This window comes from Camelus dromedarius, unplaced genomic scaffold (assembly GCF_036321535.1).
Source record: "Camelus dromedarius isolate mCamDro1 unplaced genomic scaffold, mCamDro1.pat HAP1_SCAFFOLD_37, whole genome shotgun sequence".
Taxonomy (NCBI): Eukaryota; Metazoa; Chordata; class Mammalia; order Artiodactyla; family Camelidae; genus Camelus; species Camelus dromedarius.
The window spans coordinates 1,191,084-1,212,676 of record NW_026989785.1 but is presented as its reverse complement, the minus strand read 5'-3'; the positions used below and the strand labels follow the sequence as shown (position 1 = coordinate 1,212,676).

Here is a 21,593-nt window from a genome sequence, read left to right as displayed (position 1 = left end):
CCTTTAAGAGATCAGTGTAGGTTTATTTTAGGTCTCATGTAGGCAGAAGCATTGCTATCAGTTAACTTCTTTATTATTCACTCCCCAGTGATGGCTGTTGCTAATTGACCTAATGAAGTCTTGCTTTAGTCTTTCCTTCTCATGACACTAACAACAGAGTCATGACTTACAGAATGCTTAAAGAAGAAAGTACTTGATTGATTTTATTTTGCTACCCAATCAAACCAATCAAATAAAAACCCCAGAGTTGACACAGACGGTAAGACCTCCAGAATAGGGTCACTGTCTTCCTTGTGTTTCATTTGTTTGGTCACAGTGTCTGGATAGTGCCTTGCTGTCCAGCAGTTTTGTTAGGATACAGTGCTCATGAATCATTGTAAGGACAGAATTTTGACAACAGACTGTGCTGTTCATTTCACGAGGGAAAAGTTAATATAGAAATACTGCTCAGATCTATTTTAAAATTAAGCTTGGAATTTTGAGAAGAGTTCAAGAAACCATACAAAGATCTTTTTCACTAATTTTAGATCTATCTTAGACACATTATGGTTACATAGCAGAGTACCTTATCAAGTAGATTTGACAAGAGGTGTGTATTATTGATTATTTGTTTTAGTTGAAATATTCTACCTGGGATAAAATATTCAGTGCCCATAAATGAACAAATATGTTTGTATTTCTATGCAACAAGGGAGCAGACTTCATATGTTTCTATATAATATATATGACTGTGTGTTTTAATCTGTCTTTCAGTGTTTTTATAGTTTTTCAGCAATGTTGTAACTTTAGAATTCTTCTAAGAAAATCACCCCAGATTCTAGTGCAGTTTGTACTGTGTATCCTGTCTTATGCATGGGATTCCACTGTCCCCACAGGGAGGAATTTCCTCTTCTATTGAGTTAGTATCAGAGTTAAAGGAACTGTGATTTCTAGGCCTTTGCTCTCCATGTGTTTGCAGTTGGCTGTCAATCGCGATTTTCCCTTTCTTGAGTTTTCATTGTTCAATTAGAATTTTTGAAAATAACTATTAATATGTTGCATCGATCTCCCTAGAAACTTGATGTGTTTGTGCTTTTCAGTTTTCAATCTATGAAAAATGTAAATACACACTTGTTTTTAAGTAGTCCTTTTTCACTAGATATTTGGTTACCTCTTTATAGTTAAAATATTTTTTCCCAATGAATGAATCGGTGTGCATTTTTAAAAGATACCTTACTTTTTATTTTTCTTATTGTAACAGTTATATTCATTGTAGAGAATGTAGAAAATACGGATAAACACATTAATAACTTAAAATGGCCTCTAATCTCACCTAGACATACAGTTGTAAGGTTTGAAATTGAGAATTACAAGTCCTCTCACATTGTTCTTCTTTTTCAAGTACGTTTTGGTTACTGAGACCCTCGAATTCCCATATGAATTGTAGCAGCAGCTAGTCAGTTTCTGCAGAGGAGACCGCAGGGATTGTGATCGAGACCACGTTGAATATACAGATCGTTCTGGGGAGCACTGCCATTCCAAGAGCGCTGTCTTCTGATCCAGCAATGTGCTTGGTTTGTCTGTCCAGGTATTTAGGTTTTGTTCATATTTTTTTTTTAACAATGCTTTGAGTTTACAGAGTTATTTTACTTTTTTTTTTTTTTTTGCCTTTATACTGAGGACAAGTGTGGCAGGTACCGGGATCAGAAGTGTATTTGAGCCCCGCCACTTGCTGCCACCATGGTCGCTGCGCTCTTGCTTCACCCGCTCTACAATCTTGCACAGAATAGGACCTCAGTAACTCTCTCTCTCGAATGATTATATGCTTGTTGGATGATGCTTGAGAGTCCGTGTGATGATTTTATTTCCCCAGCCTTTCCCCACTTCTTTACTATGCCCTTTCTCTTCCTTTCCTCCAGCCTGGGTTTCAGTTTACCTGTGGCATTGATTTTTCTTGTCTGTAGACAATTCCTTTCACTGGTTCACGATAATTTTACATGAGGGCTGTGGAAACTTGCTAGATGTCAAGAAAGAGCCAATCCATTGCATGCTAGTATTTTTAGAGTGCATTATTGTTTTATCGATTGAAATTAAATCAGGGTGACCCCCTGAGCCCTCCCGTGAGCTGTTTTTGCCTTCCTACATGTGATAAAGCTCTGGTTGCTGAATGTGCCCTTTCCCCAGACTTGGTTTTGGAGTTAAGTCACCATCAGTGGAGCCCTCTCTTTAAAAGATGAAGAAAACATTTGCTCCTTCTCCCTGGTTGGGGACTTGGATGAGATGAGGTACCAGATAAAGAATGGAGCCCCACCTCATTCTAACACCCGCTCGTTCCTTTCCTTTCTCCACGGAAAAAGAGTACAATTCAACACTATAAAGATTGATTGTGAGCAAATGAGATAGACAGGACAACCGATCATTTATTAAATATACTTTCATGCCAGAAACAAATGTATTATACACACAAAAAGCACACAAAGCACGGTAGTACCGTGATTACAAACGTGGGTCCGAGTTCGAGTCCTGCTCTGGAGTGACCAATCCTGTGAGATGGAGAACTGGTAGGTCGGCTTAGCCTCTCTCGGGCTTGTATTCTGTCCTGCAGAGACGGGGCTCGCTAGGCGTCCCTCCCCCGTAGAGGTGCTGTAGGGTGCAAATAATGCGCGTGGGCAGCCCGAGCACAGCTGCTCGTTCCTCGTAAGTGCAGAAGAGCATAGCTTTTGTGGTGAAGGCTTTATAACAGCCCCGTGTAGACTCTCAGTGCTCCGAAGGGATGCCTTGTGGTTTGGAGATGGGATTCTCATTTCTGTAAATACCCAAGGATTGTGTAATTGGGCCCTGCTGATTTGAATCTATTCTTTAGAAAGTACATATTGTAGATATATTTTTCAAGCATGCATGCTTTTTTCTTTTATTATTTATAGTTCAACCCTCTCCCTTGGTGGGACTTTTCATGGAATCCAGGAAACAGCCCTAAGCCACCTGCCTCTTCACACGTCTCCTTGGCGGTTTTCTTCCCTGACTAGAAGAGGATTCTGCATAGGGAATTTTCTTTGTTCCCCTTTTCTTGGAGTCTCTCTGTCTGTCTGCCCATCTCTCACCTGTCCAACTGTCCATTTCTCTACCCACTCATTCTTCTGACTTGTTCCAAAAAGCATTTCAGGCAGCTTACAGAAGAACAGATACCAAATAAACAGGTGAGAAAGTGGGGCCAAGTTCAGACAGTGAGGCTAGGAGGCGAGCCTGTGTGAGGGTGGCAGGCATGAGAGACACGCGTCTGCCCTGTGACTTATAAGATCGACAGCAACAGTGTGCCTGAGGCTCCCAGCAGACACAGGGAAACAGGGTGTGTGGGAGATGCTCACTGGCTGTGAAATAAATAAGTGGCTGAGGAGAAGCCCAGCCTTTCCAGCTACTAAGGCTTAGGAGAATATTTTGAGTGTCTTCAACATCAGATTATTTCATCTTTTCTTTTGTCAGATTTCTACATATAGTTGGTTACATTCTGTACCTTGAAATTTCTACAAAATTTCTTCCCACGTGAGTCCCATGACTCGGGAATGGGGTGGTTCTGCTCATTGACTGGGGATGGCCAGAAACCGAAAATGACAGCTTCAAAGGAGCCTGGGATTTGTCAGTTATGTTTTGTCAGTACTGTAGAGTTCAAAAAATGCTTTCACAGTATCTCTCCATCTGAGGCGGCAGCGTGCTCTCTTACCAGCATCAGGAGCTCAGGGCCACGGGATGGTGGGGGCTGACTGCTTTGCCGTCAAGACAGCTGAGCTAGTCACTGCAGGTGTGGTTCTTTTACGTAAGGCCTTTCATGTTCTTTACTTGAATGTTTCAACAGGGAGTTAATTAACTGAGTCAATTAACATTTAATGAATATGATGCTTTGTTGTAAAGACAGTTATAGCAGAATATAAGCTCTGAAGCCTTTAAAAACGGTTTCATTACTGAAATTTCAGTAGCGGAGGTACACAGTTTATCTTATTTATGCCTCTCTTTTAAAGTAACAAAGAAACAAGACAGAAAATGCAGAGGATGGTTTCTGTTCTTCCTTTCTGCTTACAGGTGCCCTCACCTCCAGTAGCATCCATCCAGACACCGGAACTGACACTGGCCGTGCTCAGAACTGCCTCAGCCCTGAAGACACAACTGACAAATAGAAGGGGACCACGCCCTGTTACAGCAGGTGCTCTCACTTTCTGGATCCTTATGTAACTGAGCGGTGTCAATCAGGATTGCCCGTTTTACATTGTGTGGCGCTGCTGCGGTGTCTCCTAGTTATTTGTTTCTGTAAGTATTCATGTATTATTCCCCAATGCGTGGTACTACACGTCTAAAAATGCTTTTTTCAGATGAAAAATAATGTGCATTTAATATAATATGTCTGAAAAAAGGGGCAAAAGATTCTATCCTGGTCCCGCTACTCAGAGATAATAATTAACAATTTAACATTTATTTTCTGTTCTTTTCATCAGTGTGTAGCATCTCTGTCATAAAAACCAGTGAGCACTCCGTCCCTGTTTACTGTTCGGAGACCTCCATTTTCCATTCGGCTTATTACATGTTTTTCTACAATATTCTATCTCCCCTGGCATGATTTTTAAAGACTAGTGTAGCATTCTGTCTTATGGAGGCATCGTCCATTTTACTTCGGACTTAAATAAACTTTTAAATTCCAAGTATACTTAACTGAAATACTGAAAAGAGAACTGTGGTGGTACAGGAAGGCCCCTAACTCCCTTCCCATTATTTCCTGAGAGTAAAAGCTGTTGAAAATTTGGTATATATATTTCATGACCTTTAGGCCTATGAGATACATATATATACACATATGAGAAATCAATGTATAGGTGTGTGTATATATGCTTTATTTAAAAATGAGACCATACTATATGTTTTTCTGCAGCTCGCTTTATTCACTCAGGGGTATATCATGGACATCCTCCCACTCCAGACTCACCCGGCCCTTTCAGATAGATTGGAGGGGTCTCCTGATGTGTGGGTGTCGTCTCTTGTCCACGGACACATTTGGTGGGAGAGTGCTGTGGACAAGGCCCTGGACCACGGCGAAACGCCGGCTCCCTCAGCGCCCGCAGCTCGCCTTGATTTACCGCATCATTGTCTTGATGGTGGACAGTTAAGTTTTCTCCATTTTCCACTGTCAGAAAGAATGTTTGAGTTGCATCCTTCTTGTACAGAACTTCCTGTGATCTTGTATGTGTATTCCTTTAGTTAAGGCTTCTGGAAATTTAGTCCCTGGATGTGACATTTACATTCATCACAGACTCCTTTCAAGTGACTAGAAATTCCTTCTCCATTGGGGAATGAAAAAATGCACAATTAATTATGTAACCAATTCTCTATCGCTGGATATGATTTCACTTTAGTTTTTCTTCCCACCTTTGTAAACAGTGCTGTGTAAATGCCCTGATGGGTACATCTTTTTGGACTGATTTTTTTTTCCTAAAGGAAACGATTCCTAGAAGTGGAGTTGAGTCAGTGTGTATGTACGTTTTTCAGAGCTTACAAATCCATTGATATGTCATCCTCTGAAAAAGTCGCTTATGATTTGTTCTCCCACAGATGGACACTAGCTAGAATATCTTAAAAATATTTGCCAATATGATAAGCAAAAATGCTTTTTCATTGTTTTTGTTTGCATTTGATGACCAGTGAAGTTTTGAGCATTTTTCACTCATTAGCCATTTGACTTTTTTAAAATGAATGATTCCTTCTGTCCTTTGCCCACATTTAAGTGAGGGAGCTTCTTGTTGCTTTGTGACAGCTTTTTGTATGTTATGAAAATTAACTTCGTGAATTCATCAACATGTATCACAGAGCTTTTTCTTGTCATTTCTTTCCTTTCATTTTGTTCAGGAAGTTTTCTGATTTTTGTTGTGGCTCAAACTATTCTTAGGATAGTAAATGTCTTCCTTATGGGTTTTATCTTTCACATTATTCTTAGAAATACTCTCTTATAATGGAATAAATCTCTTCTGTAGGTTTTTTTAATCTCTAAGATGGAGATTATAATAGTACATGTTATAGTGAGGAGAAGTTGAGTTAATAAGAGCAAAGAGTTGTATTTGCTGTTACTAGTACTTTTTAATATTTACATCGCTATCTGCAATTTATCTTGTGGTCATTATGACAGGAGTAGAATTTATTCTTTCCAGGTGATTCTCTGTCCCAGGACAATTATCGAATTCATAATTTTCTCTTTGATTTGAAATCCCACCTGTACAAAATACTTACATACACTAGAGTCTTTTTTGAGCTCATGGTTCCCTTCTGTCAATCTCCTTTCCTTACTCCAGCACCATATCTTACATGTTGTAAAAATTTATTTAATAACTGGCAGTCTGATTTTTTTTGATTCTTTTCTTCCATCCCAAATTTTCTTGTCAAGTATTATGACTTTATTATTCCTGAAGAATTCCAAAATATTTTGTTCAAGTTATAAAAAATCAGATTGGAATTTTCATGGGATTTTTTAGTAAGTTTTGAATTATTCTTAGGAGAACTTACATCTTTACAAAACTGCTTTTCTCCATGCAATATGTTTATGTCTCTACATTCATACCTCTTACTTTAACCCTCAGTACAGTCCTGAAGTTTCTCCATTTAGAATATGGGCATTATTTTTGAATTTATTCCAGATTATTGTTTATGTTTTTGTTAATTTTGTAAGTGAGAATTTTTTGCTATTATATTTTTAAATGTTTAAAACTGACATTTAGAAAGGAAGATTCGGTTTGTCAATACTCACTTTGTAACTTGTCATTTAAAATTGTAAGTATTAAGTACTTGTTCCAGAATCCTTTCTTTTCTGTTTTTTAAAATTTGTTTCCAAGATTCTCAAAATGTTCATAGCTAAGTAGTATAGGTGGGGACACAGATGGAGAGAGGAAGTGTGGCTCACGAACAAACTGTGAGCACTTTCATGGCTGCCTTTAGGCTGGAGAAGCCACAGAAGAGCCCAGGTTAGACCAAGGGTGGCTTTGTATGCACTTGAAAGCCAGCTTTCCTGCCTGTATGGTGAAGCCTGGTGGGCGTGGCAGGTAGATGATCAAGGTCTGATCAAGGTCATTGGCTGCACAGAGCACTGTGTCTGTGAGAACTGGAGACCATTACCATGGGAAATGCTTGGCGCCAGGAACACTGCAGGGGAGCTGGGGAGCCTGTGTGTTAAGGATTTTCCAGTCCTGGGAGTGGGAAGATGAGACTCTGCATTCAGATCTGAGTTTGAATTCATCCTCTCTTGTTTACTGGTCCTCTGACTTTTGTCAAGTTATCTACCCGCTTTGAACTCCTGTTTTCTTGTCTCTCAAAACAGGAGAATTACAGCCTGCTGCTAGAGTGTTTGATCAGGGTAAATGATTTGTGTCTATAAGATGCCACGTACAGTCACAATCTCAGTGAGAAATGGGCTGTCGCCTCTTCTTCTGCAACTCAGTGCTCGATAAGACATCGGGGGAAAGCCAGTCCCTAATTTGTATGTGATGCAATGAGGAACAAAATTAACGTCTTGCCTTTCCCTAGCAGTATTCTTATTTCTTTGCTTCATTTACCTCTTTCCTCCTTTACTCTCCCCTTTCACCTCCTCCACCAAAAGAGACTGAGTCTGACTCAGGACACTACATTCAAATTACTTTAAATGTTGGCTCATCCCCATGAAATTACAGTGAAATTAAAAATAATCTGTACACGTCCCAGACATGATTATATTTGATTTACACACACACACACACACACACACACACACACACAATCAGGCTACCTCCCATTTGCTGAGGGAGAAGGACCACTTTTTCTGAGTTTTCATTCACTGAGCGTGAGAGCAAAGTCTCTTAAGCAGAAATTCGCCTGGCTTCTTGCATGGTTTTTTAAATTGGATTTCTGCTTTGTGTCCACAGAAATAGACTCCTATTAGAAGAGGGGAAGTGGAGACATAGATATTCTGCTGAGATATTGGTGTCATCATATTTGAGTTCGAAAGGACTTACGACAGCATAGAGTCGTACCTTTTTATGGGTGAGAATCCATGATAGTGTAACTTGGACAAGAACCCGGGTCTTCTGTCTTCATGTCCAAGCGGATGAAGAGGCAACTGGGTGGGGGATGGCAGGGATCCTTGCTTGAGTTCCGGGGTCTTGCTAGTTTCCATTGTTCAGCTGCCTTTAATTTATGTCCATGTGGCCTCTCATGGGAAGGTCCCTCTATCCTGATAGATTGAGTTTCTAATCAGCAAAAAGGTCTGGACCCACTCATGTTTCCCAGTGATTTTCTGCTGACCTGCTGACACTTTATATACATGAGATCTAAGAAACTGCTGGATATAAAATCCTTATTGTTATCATTTGCCCTCGAGTTCCACAGGAATGGGGTGCTGTCTCAGGCTGTCTAAGGCCAGCTCTGAACAAAGATAGGGTGATAGGCTGTGCAGCTGGACACTGCCCAGTCGAATGGGATTTCCACCTTAGTTTTTAGAATCAGGCAGATGAGTTCAAATCTTACCTTTACCAGTTATTAGCTTTGTGACCTTGAGGAAGAAACTTTACTTTTTTGGGGACAAATTTTCTTTATCTGTAAATTAGTTCAGTATTTATTTTAGGGTTTTTGTTTTAGAATTGAATGAGCTAATTCCCTCATTTATTCCTAAAATACTGATCACATGGTTCTATGCTGGTGACTTAGTGGTTGATTACTAAGGGACTCAGTAGTGAGAATGTGGGTGAGGCTCCCTGGATAAAAGAGCTTATATTCCATGATATGCTTGTAAAAGACTGGATTGCAGTGGATTTTTAGTAAATGTCCATTCCTTTCCTAATCCCCATTGATTGTGTATATATCTTTATACTAATATATGAACAATTTTTTATTGCAATTTAAATATCTTTGTAGTATTTAAAGTATGTAGCTATAACAAAAATACGTGAAATAAAATGATTTGACTTTTATTTTCTTTTCAATAAGCAAAACAAAATAAAATAGAAAAGAAAAGAAAAAGTTTTGAAGGAGTAGAAATAATTATATTTCCGTGGAATCGACTCTCTATGTTAGGTTTTTCCGTTGTGTTCTTAAATAGCATATAAAATTGACAGGTTTTGACTTCAGTGTTGATAGCTGGGTGAGTATAGTTTCTTTTTGTGGTTGTCTTTGATGAATTATTTGCACTAGATCATAAATAATGTGCATGTTACATATTGGAAACGAGGAAAGAGTGGAGACATACTACCTCCAATGCAGTCATTTTGTTACCGAGTCCAAACTCATTCTGCTCACCAAATGACAGGCCAATAAACTGGGAGATGAGGTGTTGGAGCAAGGAATAGTGACTTTATTTGCAAAGCTGGCAGACCCAAAAGATGGCAGACTGATGTCCTGGAGAACCATCTTCCCCAAGTCAGAATTGAGTCTCCTTTTATACTAAAAAGGGGCGGGGCTGCAGTTGGTTGTTGGAAACTTCTTGTTGTATGAATTGCTTGTCCTTTGAATCCGCTGTTCTTGCAGCTGTCCATGTGGATCAAATCATGTTGCCCCTGTAAAACCTCCAAAAATAAAACAAAGTTATTCTCTATTTTGCAACTTGCCATCTCTACATAAGTGCAGATTAGTTAGCATCCTTCAAGATCACGGCCAGGAGTAGAGGCTGTCCTGGATATTTCAGTCTAAAGGCAACTTTCTTTTACAAATGGTGCAGAGATAGCAAGTCTGAGCCTAGAAAACAGGGCACAGGGTTAAAGCCAAAGGAACAGACCTAACATGGGGTCAAAATTGTTCTTTTCTATTACAATTCCCTTTTCCGCTTCATAGATAATTTTAGTAAGAAACATGAGCAATTTTGTATTTTTGCTCCTTAATAACCGATAAGTGGGCCAACTATATTTTTGTGAGCAGGGATGCTGTGCGGGCATAGGGGTCACAGCAAACTCTTGTTGGGGGTGGCCGACCCTGGAACATGTCTGATGCCCCGTGAGTGTTGGTGAGGGTCCCCCTAGCCAGCGGCTCTCTTCAGGAGCCAGCATATGGGCATTGATATCTGGAGACCTCATTTTCGGCTGCAGGAAATTTTTTAGATACTGCGATTGATAAATCACTCCAGCTGGGGATAATTAGGGAAAAAAGGAAAAGGAAAAGGGTTTGGAGTAGAGTAGAAGAGAAGGACATCAGATCACGGAGCCTGAGTGCTTGGCAGCGTGGCTTCGGTGGAGAGGGGAGCAGACGTGGGGAGGGGCCTGGCCCCGGAACCAGCTCCTGCACCTGTCCCCGTGCCCAAGCCACATAGCTTTTAATTGGGCCACCTCTCTGGGCTGGATGTCACCCTGGGCAGAACCTTGAGAATCGAAGGTAAGGGGTGGGCAGCACTCACCTAGGGGGTCACTGTGGATTTCGGTCAAGTCCACAGTGCCTTTCCTGGTCATGTGTCTTCACTTGTCCTTTATCTCAGGATCTGAGGAGGAGGAGAAAGGAACTCAGGTAGAGATCCAGGAAGATATCCGACTGTGTTAAGAGAGGACAGACACAGTGACACGGGGAGCGAGGACACTTGCAGCAAATTAAAATGACTTCACAACTATTGCTTCAGAGTTGCAGGTGTGAGAAATCCTAAGCCTGTCTCAGAGTGCAGGGGACAAGTGGAAAGGAATGGCAAAATTTCCGCTGAAAATTGAAATTTTGTTAAATAGCCTGCTACTGTTGCTTGTATCTCTTGAATGAATGCAGGCATATTTCTGTGGGCATGTATAGGTTCACTCAACCCCACCAGCCCCTCTTGCCCCTATCGGGGATGGGATTTCTCAAGCACAGTGCCCCTCCTGCTTGGGTGGGCCACGCTGCGTGTCCTCGCCTGGGGCCGGGCTGCTGCAGGGCACTGAGTCCCCGAGGCGCGGCCTGGGAGACACGTCAGGAATATCTCTGCTCTCGACTGAGGGCCTCCTTTTCTCCCTGCAGTGTAAGAATGCCGGTGACTGAGTTAGAAGCATACTCCCAAGCTGTCCACGTCCTTGCCATTAAGAAGCGGACCCTGGAAGCTTCCAAATTTCTCCAGAATGCGTTCTACATTCACCTTCGGCAGGTGAGGGTATGTCTTTACACAAGTGGAGGAATTACTGCCGTTTTCCTGGAACTTACTCACCACTAGTCCATCTGATTTTTCTCTGCTAGGATTCAGTATGGCCTGCTAAAATATCTGGAGTCAGATCTTGAAACACTGATGAAGAGGATCATTTATTTTATTTCTATATATGATAGCCTTTTACTTTCAAAATTCAGAATTTTTGGTTCTTTCAGGAATTTTTGGGGGGTTGGCGAAACAACTTTGCTCTTACCATCTTTAAGACCTGTTGCTTTGTGCCTCTCACCTGTCTTCTGTCACTTGTGAGGCGATTCCATTTGTGACCCTGTCCGTGTTGTTCATGTTATAAAACATATAGTCTGTTAAAGTACAGTCCCTTTTACTCCGAAGACATTCCACAAATACTACTAAAACCTGGGTGTGGTTTTAAGAAGACAGAATCATTAGAACATGTACTTGCAGGTTGCTAGTGCAAAATCCCCAAATCAATAGTCTAGCTCAACATCTAAAATCTTTCTAATCTACCTTGGATTTGTATGGATAAGTGAAGCAGTTTGCTAAGAACTCAAGACCAGGGTTAGAATACAGGCTGGTGTAGCTCAGCAGGTCCTCCTGAGCCAGCGCTGTGCCAGAGGGCGGAGCTGAGGGGGAGAGGGCTGGGCCTTGGGGAAAGGGGAGGGCCAAGAAGGAGGGGTGTCCTTCCGTTCCTGAGCTCAAAGTTTCTTGGCAAACACCTTCACCAGGTGAAAAACTTGGAGTTTCTTCTAAGAACAGTAGGTTTGAAAAGAGTCATAAAAGCACAGGAGTGACAATATCCCTTTTGTGTCTAGTATTGGAGAGCGGCTGTGGGGCCACATGTGAGACTCGTGAGTCCAGGTGTGCAGTGTTGGTGGCTTCCACCTGAGCGGTGGGACAGTCAGTGGGACAGTCACTGGGAAAAAACGAACAGACTTTAGGCATGTTTAGATGGTAAAAAGGAAAGGATGAATGATGTCTGTGAAGGTAGGATGGAGTTAGGCCCAGGTTTCTGGGTGGATTAATGAGGTAAGTGATGGTCCTGCTGTGCTCTGAGGAGGGAAAGCTGCAGAGGGAGCTCTAGGGGAAAACTGATGAGTTCAGCTGTGGGTAAAGTGAAAGGCTGTTCGATGTGTGGTCTGGGAGCTCAGGTGAGAGCCAGTAGCGAGTAGCGGGAGGGGAGAGAGACTGTCAAATCATTTTCTGAGCATACAAATAATTATGATTAATGATACCCTTACGTGTCTACATTCTGGATTTAAAACCCATTAACATTTTGCTATATTGACTGCAGAGGTTCCTAATTTTTTTTAACAGAAATAAAAAAATTGAAACAAAATAGTGGAGTTAATGAACATCATAGAGTTGATGTGTGTCCTTGTATGTATTTTGATACCTCATCTGTTTATAACCATAATCTATAAAAAGTTAACTAGTTTAGCATAAGAGTTAAACAGAGGGACGTGACACACAGTGTTGGGGCTTGAAGCTGATCTTCTCAGGCAAATTATGTCGCCTGTCTGTGCCTTAGTTCCATCTTCTGTGACTGCCCCCGGACCCCTCATCACAGCTGATTTCCTAGACTAGATGTTGGGAGGGAGGCTGCTGAAGGGAGTAAAAAGTGGCAACTGCTAGGGACACTGAAGAGAGACAGAAAAAGTGATTAAAGCCGATAAACTCAGTACAAACTAATACTCTCAAAAGAGGAAGAATCCCGCAGTGTTTTGAGCCACTTAGCGTATGGGAAACAAAACCACGTGGACCCAAAGCTCTTGAGCATGTGAATATTGTGGGTGGGAGGGTGTCATCAGAAAAGGGTTGAGAAAAGGCCTTTTGGTTTCCCTTGACGTGTCCAGTAAGAATGGGGAGCAGAAGAGAAAACCCCCTGCTTCACAGTGGAAGCTGCTGTTTTGTGCAAAACTGACCAAAGTTTGGAGACCAGTCATCAGCGGTGCTGGCAAATGAAGAGACTTCGGGATTGGGTGGGGCACTTGCTGCGACTTCCAGGTGACCTGCTGGCTGGGGGCTGTATGGCGGGCAGTAGGTTTTCAGAGTGACCCGGGCATAAACCCTGGCTCTGAGGCTGCTGGTCTGACTAGCAAACCTGGGCACCCGCAGTCCTAATGGGGCAGCTCGGGATGTGGCCTGGGACACTTGCTGTGCTGAGGGTGAAAAGAGGGCTTCCCTGTGGGGGTGTCCCTGTGGAGAGTGGGAACGTGATCCTGCAGGGGAGGAAGAGCCTCTGAGCAGGGTACTGGATGCACAGGCAAGACCACCCTGAGCACGGAGGGTTTGGGGAGCCGGAAGTCACACAGTGTCCCGAGCAGCCTTGTTCCTGAGAAACTAGAGGGAGAAGAGGCTGAAAAGTCAGGCTAGTGTCAGACCCTGTGGTGTTTTATGAGTGACAGTAAAGGACTGGTCCGGCAGGCACGAGAGAACCCTGTGGGAGTCCCAGCGGGAGCGTCACACCGGACGGTGTAGCTGGGTTACCGACTTTGCCACTTATTAGCTGTGTGACTTTGAGCAAGATCACCCCACCTCTCTCTATATATCTTCATCTGTAAAATGACACAGTGACAAGCTCGTGTCATCAGAAGGCTTAGTTTAGCTCTGATCCTCTGTGTCCAGTCTTGTCAGTGCTTCCCTGCAATGTTCTGCATTGGCTGCTCTTACCCTCAGATGGGAGGGCGTAGAGGCATATTGTAGCACCTGACGGCAGGAAGGGGTTGCTCTAAAAACAGACATGTAGCCGCCTGCAGCTTCAGGCCTGCAGACAGTTTGATTGATGGTCCTGGAGAGGAGTTTGGAGGCCTTAGCATCGTTTTAAGACTTGTTTTCCGTTGGGGGCAGCATTTGCCTTTGCAGATTAATGTTGAAGATTTGGGCTTCTTGCAAAGCTGTCTTCAGAGATGGTTATATACGTAACATATCGTATAAAATAAAACGCTTTTATTTAATGTGTGGGACTTTGCAGCTGTTGGGAACCGCTCTGTTGGCCTGGTCTCCACGGAGGACACTAGGGGTCAGCAGAGCGTGCGGGAGGGCAGGCAGCCCGCCATGCTGCTGCGGGGTGTTCTCCCCAGCACGGCACTCTGCTGAGTTGACTCTTCTCTGAGTTTGGTTGCCAGATGAGCAGACAGCAAATTAATGAGTTCTGGTGGGATTGTATAATGACAGGAAGAAAGAGGGTCCCGTAGTTTTTCTGGACTAGAACATGCTTTTGGTTCCTGATCCAGTGTGTTCCATTACAGAATTGATGAGTTGTGTCTATTCTGGGACTTGTCGACTGAAAGAAATGTGTAGCCTGAAAGTTTAGAGTTATGCTTTATTTGGCGGGAGGACTCGAGGCGGGATGACAGCCTTCAAATCTGTCTGAGGGACTGCTCCCAAGAAGTAGGGGAGGAGCTAGGATTATATAGGAACTTTACAACAAAGACCAGGGAGTTGGAAGAATAAAATATTGCTTGTTATCTAAAGAAATCCAGGCATCTCAAGTTCAAGAATTTAGTGATTTTCTTTGTATGGGAAGAAGTAAACATTTTGGCTCATTGAATTCATTCCTTTTACAAGCACCTAGTTATCTAGGGCCAGTATTCTGTCCTTTCTTATTCTGAGTCCCCTCAGAGGGCACCATTCTGAGTGGCTGCCTAGGCTGAGCAGGGGAGGAAGAGCCTCTGAGCAGGGTGCTGGATGCACAGGCCTGTCCTCCCTGGGAGATGGTGGCAGCTGCTGATGACTTGGTTTCAGCATTCTTTGTTTACTGACATGGTTGCCGTATTTTCATTCACATTGTAGTATTTTCATTCACAGTGCTCCCCCTTGGTCCTAAATTCGACCAATATTTTGAGAGACATTTCATGACCAATTTTGTCCCAGGGTGCTATGAAGGCTCATTCCTAGTTCAGGTTGAAGAAACTTCTGACCTGCCATTCAAGGTGTTAGGTGTTTTTATCAGGCCCTGTTGATACTAAAAGTTCTCTGGATGGCCTGTCTTACTAGTCTGTTATGATCCAGGAAATGTTTACCCTTCGTTGCTCATTCCCATACCTAGAATCACACTGTTATAATTATTTTATGCAGGGTTATAAATTTTATGTATTTCTTCAATATGATTTGCCATCATCAATCTGGTTGTAGGCCTAGCTACACTTTGGGAAATGTAAGAGAAAACAATCTTATAAAATAGACAGGATATAAGTAATACAGCTAGTAACGTTAATAAAGTCACGATTAAGAATTTAATAGTCAAGTAGTTATATTTTTGGGTTAAAATTTTTCTTGTGTTTCTGACTGAGTTTGAGTGATCTTACGAGAAATTTCGTATTTATGGTCAGGCTTCGAACAGGTATTAATTGGCCAGGTGAGTTCTCCCACCTTGTAAGATCAACAGTGGCCTAAACAGAACTATAATTTCCTTTTTAGAATAACGTTTCTGAGGGCTATCTAGTTAGAGCCTTGGAGTAGGGAAACCCACCAAGGTAACACAGAAGTACTAGACATAGGTAATTTACCATAAACTTAACAATTGGAGTAGTTCATAATCAAAGGTAGGAGAAATTATCAAAGTAATTGGTATACAGGCCTGATCTGGTGTCTTGGGTCAGCTGTCTACCTCATATGTCGTCGTCTTCTCATCCTGGCCTGGTAGCTTTTTCTCCAATTGGGCCTTGTTTTAAGGTGAGCAGTGCTCTATAGGCCAGTGCACTGCAGGGCTCTTTCTGATTGGAAATGAATCTGAAAGTCAGTTTCCTTCAGCTTTGCTGTGTATGGTCTAGTTAAGAGTACCTGATAGAGTCTTTCCATTCATGTTGGAGACAGTTTTTAAAGTCATGCCTGTTCCAGTATTTATAATCCCCTGGCCGCATGTCATGGGGCATTGGATCTTTACCCAAGGATATATTACTAAGCTTCAGAAAGAAACATACAGTGTCCTTTTAATAATTCAATTAAACTTTGCAGCAATGTAACATGACAGCAAGGAATGATCTGGGAAGTGTCTTAGTAAATATAGACCTCAATTAACAAAACGAGAATTTAATATCCACTAAAATATAATCTTTTTCTCTCTAAAGTTCCCTCATTTTTATCAAATATAGTCAAATCAAGGTGAATTTGTTTACAAGTTAAGTCTGATTATTTGATCATATAGGCTCTTTTAAATTGGCTGTGTTGGAACTTTTAATAAGGACTTTTAAGCTAGAATGTTAATAAGGTTTGCTAAGGCCAGGAAAGCCCCGTCAAGGGCTTGTCATAGATTTCTGCCTAACAGATTTAGGTAAATTCTTTTCTTTTTGAAGTGCTTAAAATACCTTGATGTTCCTATACCTGTTAGGAGACGATCTTCCTAATTTATCTCATAGAGCCACTGGGGACCTTAAAGATTTTAGTCTCTTGAGGGATCAGATAGAGAGAAAAGATAACTGTTCTAAGTCTGCTTACATAGGTATAATTTATCAAATTGACGTGAATCATAACTAGTTTAAGGAGAAGAGTTTCTTTATGTCTGGTAAACAGGTTAAAAGCCAGTAGTATTTCAGACAAAATCAAAAATTGTAACCATATTCATCAGTTTATTCGGCCCCATGTAACTAATTCTTTTAATCAGAGTTTTCATTAGACCTTTAAAATTTCTTACCCAGTTTATTTCAGTGCTATAGTTTGAAATTTATTAGAAATCAGTAAATCTCCTTGAAGAGAGAGTATCTTGCAAAATCATCAGAAGAAAACAATTACCTGCCTATAAATGACAACAGAATTAACAGCATGGTTAAACAACATTACACTGTAATCTATAAAGAAACCTGGTCACAATAACCAGAATTATGACTGGTAACATTTCAGATATACCAGAATGTTAGGGAGTCCATATAATTTCTAGAATATCTATATTAATAATATTTTCTCATACAATACAACCTAGGAAGATTTATTATTCATTTGACAATACTTCCCATGTTAGTTAACATGCCAAATGAAACTTACTACTTTAAAATCTCTCTTTGAGATGTTTCAGGGACCCTTTGTAGCATCCCATAGTTAACTGGAGACTAAAAGAATTTTAATGAGAAATTGATACTTGGGGAGCTTGTTAAAAGTTTTCAAAACACTTGATCAGATAAATGTATAGATCACTGTAAAGTAGTACTTACTCATTAACAAGAAAATATTTCAAAGGTAAAGACACAACAGATCACTTAATTCGCATAAGAAGCTTTACAATTTGTTACTGAAGGTGGATTAATATTTTAAGAAAATTTTGTCCCCTTAACAGAGAGAAAACCAAATGTAGTCTTGTACCAGCTTACTTCTAAGATTCATTTACTTTGCCCAAATTGATTCTAAACTTAGCCAATTCTGACCACGTACAAAACTCTTTCCTCAGGGTTCCTCTTCCACAAGCCTTCCCCAGCTTTCTATACTCGTATTAGTGTGTCCCTTATTTTTTCTTCCATTCAGAAGTAACCAGATTCAGGACAAAGTCACTATTTTTCATTAACAAAATATAATTCCATTCCTTATATCTTCCCTTACACATTTATCTTACCTTCCTAGGTTACTGAGATCTTTCCCTTAATATTAGAGACTATTTCAGAGTGGCACCAAGCATTTATTAATATTTCTAAACACCTTTAGTTTCTCTGTAAGAGGAAGTCATATGTTAAGTAATTCATATTTCAATCTTATTTTATCTGAAAATGGTATAGCTATTAAATAAAATCCTATCATTTAACTTAATTTAGCACAACTCTAGAATTTAGATACCAAACATTTAGAGATTATCTTAAGCATACATTTTAAATATATATTTTAAAAAATTTACCCAAAACTCTCATCTCATTTGCATTTAATTTACTTCAAATTTTATCACACCACATTACTATTATTTTTTTTGACAAATCTGTAACATATATAACAGGATCTTATTTGACTTTCATTAAACCTAGGTACAGTAAAGGTATTATACTTAATATTGATGACTTTAAAGATGTCTATATTAATTAGAACATACTTAAACTAAACAATACCAAGTGTTACCTTAATATTGAATATTTTCCAGTTCACGTGAAACTGAAGGTCAACTTAGTCAGTTTTTATTTTAAAAATACTTAATTTGTAAGCTATTACTTTTTACATCAATTAAGCAGAGCTCTTTGACTTTGTTTTATTTTTTTTTTAGCTGTAGAAATATCTCACATCTATAATGTGTACTCAGGCTTTTAAACAGACCAAATTTAGAGATCTCATAGCTTCACTTTAAAACTTACTTATAAGATAGGTATAATAATAGTTGGAGTAAGCTTAATTTGCTTGCTCAAATCACTAAGGCTTACTATTTATGAAAAAGACATTTAAGATTTCTTGACAAAGTCTGACGGACCCATCAGAGTTCTGAGCTCTAAAATGCCAAAAATTTCTTTGGACTTAAGTTTTCTCTCATTGAGCTAATTAGGCTCAGTCCTAGGTCACTGTTTGCTGTATATACATTTCTGATCTGCAAGAAAATGACAGACACTTCCAGTTCCCCAGAGAACTGCTCTGTCACACAGGCCCAATTGTATCTCCTTATTTGGCTTTTTTGTATCAGTGAAAAGAGCTGTAAACAAAGAATTCCATGTTTTAAAACTTTAAGGTTCAATTTATCTTGTCTTCCACAGCTTGCATAAGGCATTTAGTAAGGTCTCTTTTCCTTGAGTTATAAGTTAAACCCAGGGTAAACCTCTTATTGTATTTTTCTATTAGCCACTGAATATTAGTTTTTAGTTTTACATTATATTGGACGGCTCATGTAACTCTATTGGTTTCCTTTATTTTGTTCAATTAATATTTTCTGAGGGACAGAAATGTGCCCAGCCTTGTAATACCAAGAAGAGGAAGCGTTTTTCCATTGAAACATATCTATCCCACAACATAATTAAGCAAAAAGTTTATATAAAGCCCATTTAAACATACCAATTTTACAAACTTTTATCTCAATTTTATTAACTCTTATACCTTTAATTTTAATATTTATTAGGTTTAATCAATAATTTTTATTTCTAGAAGGAATGCCAGAAGCCTTTTTCTTCTTTTCTTTCTTTTTTTTTTTTTTTTCACTGTATCTAATTTTATAGAAAAGTCTCTGGGATCCCCAAGTTTGAGCCAAAGAACTTAGGCCCTTCTCAACTTTTAATTTGATTAATTGTACTGTTGCCCCAGTCATTGATCAAATATCACAGTCTAAATATATTATATGTATCTATCCCTATAAATACATACATTTTAAACTGGGGTAAATAAAACGGACTTGTTTGAACTTTAATTTTGGGGGGCAGTAGGTGATCTCTTTGGCCACTTTTTTTTTAACTTTACGTAGTGTAGTATTAAAACCTTGTCTCTAAATCCAAAAATGTCCATTTTATTTATCTCATTCAAAATAACCATCAAAAATATTTACCCATTTTGGATAAGCCCCTTATCTTTTTTTTTTTTCCGTTAAGAAAAAAATCTTTCGACATTTTTACATTCTTTTTTCCAGTTACTCAACCTAATTAACATTAATTATTCTTAGATTTTATTAACATCTGTAAAACCATTAATGGGAAAGAAAAACATAAATGTAGCTATTTAAACCAGTTTTTTTAAATTAAGTTCTTAGATTAACCATTAGATATATTTTCTACCTTTAAACTTGATTTTAATAGGTACCAATAAAACGGCTGTTTATAATGAGAGCTCTTTCAACTCTCACCAATTTAAAAGATTTTCCAAATTAAGGGATCCATCATTTGGCCATCAATTTATATATATATATAATGATTTTAAACGAATAAGATTAAGAGGGTTTTCCAAATGAGAGTAGGTGTGCTGCCTAAATAAAATTCAAAAGTTTACTCTCCAAAAGGTAAAGCAATTCATGGTCCAGACTGATGCAACAAAGGTTAAGATGGCAAAATGCCTGAAAATTGGTACAAAGGACTGTTGAGAATCCCAATTTATTTGTGTGGCCACCATATGTACAAAATACTTGTACCTTTTGCATGGCAGAGTCCAAATTTTCCATTAAAAACATAAAGGAAACACATATATACATACATACACACACATAAAACACCCAGCGAAAGATAAAACGTTTATATTTCAAGGACACATGAAGAGAAATCCAAGTTCCCCCTAAAAGGGTTTTGGTTTTTATAAGTCCAGAATTCCAAAAAATGTTTTTATCAGGCCTGGTTAGTTACTTTAAGAGTGAGAATTTTTTTTAATTCCCAATTAAATTTGTAAGTTTTGTATGTATATAAACCTGGCTGGGGAATTAGTTGGAGGCTGGCAATCTGTCATTTATTTTTCTTTTTTTCCTTTTCTTTCTTCCTTTCTTACTTTCTTTTTTTTCTTTTGAAAGTTCTATTCCCCATTCTAAGGTAGGGTTGTCAGAATAAAATTGCTAGTAGGTTTTCCCGCAGGGACAACTCTATGGCATGAAGTCTTTGCCTATACCACTCCTGCAAGTTTCTCAGTCATCCAAGAAAACTGTTACCAGCCAGGAAGAGGGTCCCATTTTTGGAGTTGAAAGGTTCCTCATAAGAGTTTTACTTTTATACCGAAAAATTCAATGGAGGTAACCAAATTGAGGAAAACATTAGACCAGCCTCTTACCTAACCACTCAGTCCTGACCCCAGTGTCTTTCAACATGGACCCACTCTGGATGTCTCCACTGGGTATTTTCCTGGTATCTTTCAACCAGCCCCAACTTGGACGTCTCCTAAAGATGGGTGTTTCCCATTATCTTTCAACCAGAACCCACCCAGTATGTCTCCACTGGGTGGGTTATTCCACCCCAGTATCTTTCAACTGGAGGGCCAGGTACCTGGATACACCGCCAAATAAAACTCAGGATTATCACCCAATATGGGAGATCTGAGAACCAAGATAGACTCACCCAAATTCATCTGGACTCCCCGAGGAGGTGGATGGGAACAAAGGGCCACTGCTGGTACCAAGGCTCCGGATACTCGGAGAGTTCAGGTGGAGAAAGTCTGCTCTGGGTCCCTTCATGGTGTCCAAAACTGTTGACTGAAATACATGTGCAGCCTAAAAGTTAAGAGTTATGTTTATTTGGCGGGAGGACTCGAGCCGGGATGACAGCCTCTCAGATCGCTCTGAGGGACTGCTCCCAAGAGGTTGGGGAGGAGCTAGGATATATAGGAGCTTTACAACAAAGACCAGGTAGTAGGAACAATAAAACATTGTTATCTAAAGAAAGCCAGGTATGTCAAGTTAAAGAGTTTAGTGATTTTCTATGTATCATTTGGGCTCACTGGATTCATTCTTTAGACAAGCACCTAGCTATCTAGGGCAAGTATCCTGTCTTGTCTTATTCTCATTCTGTTCAGAGGGCACTGTTGTGAGTGGCTGTAGAGGCTGGTCTTCAGGCCTGTCCTCGCTGGGGGATGGCGGCAGCCGCTGATGACTTGGTTTCAGCATTATTTGTTTCCTGACATGGTTGCAGTATTTTCATTCACATTGTAGTATTTT

The 21,593-nt window shown here is 40.0% G+C and overlaps 1 pseudogene; it reads left to right on the top strand.

Moving 5' to 3' along the window:
• The window catches only part of LOC135320654 (trafficking protein particle complex subunit 9-like), a 117,890-nt pseudogene that overhangs the window by 25,824 nt on the left and 70,473 nt on the right, over positions 1 to 21,593 (top strand).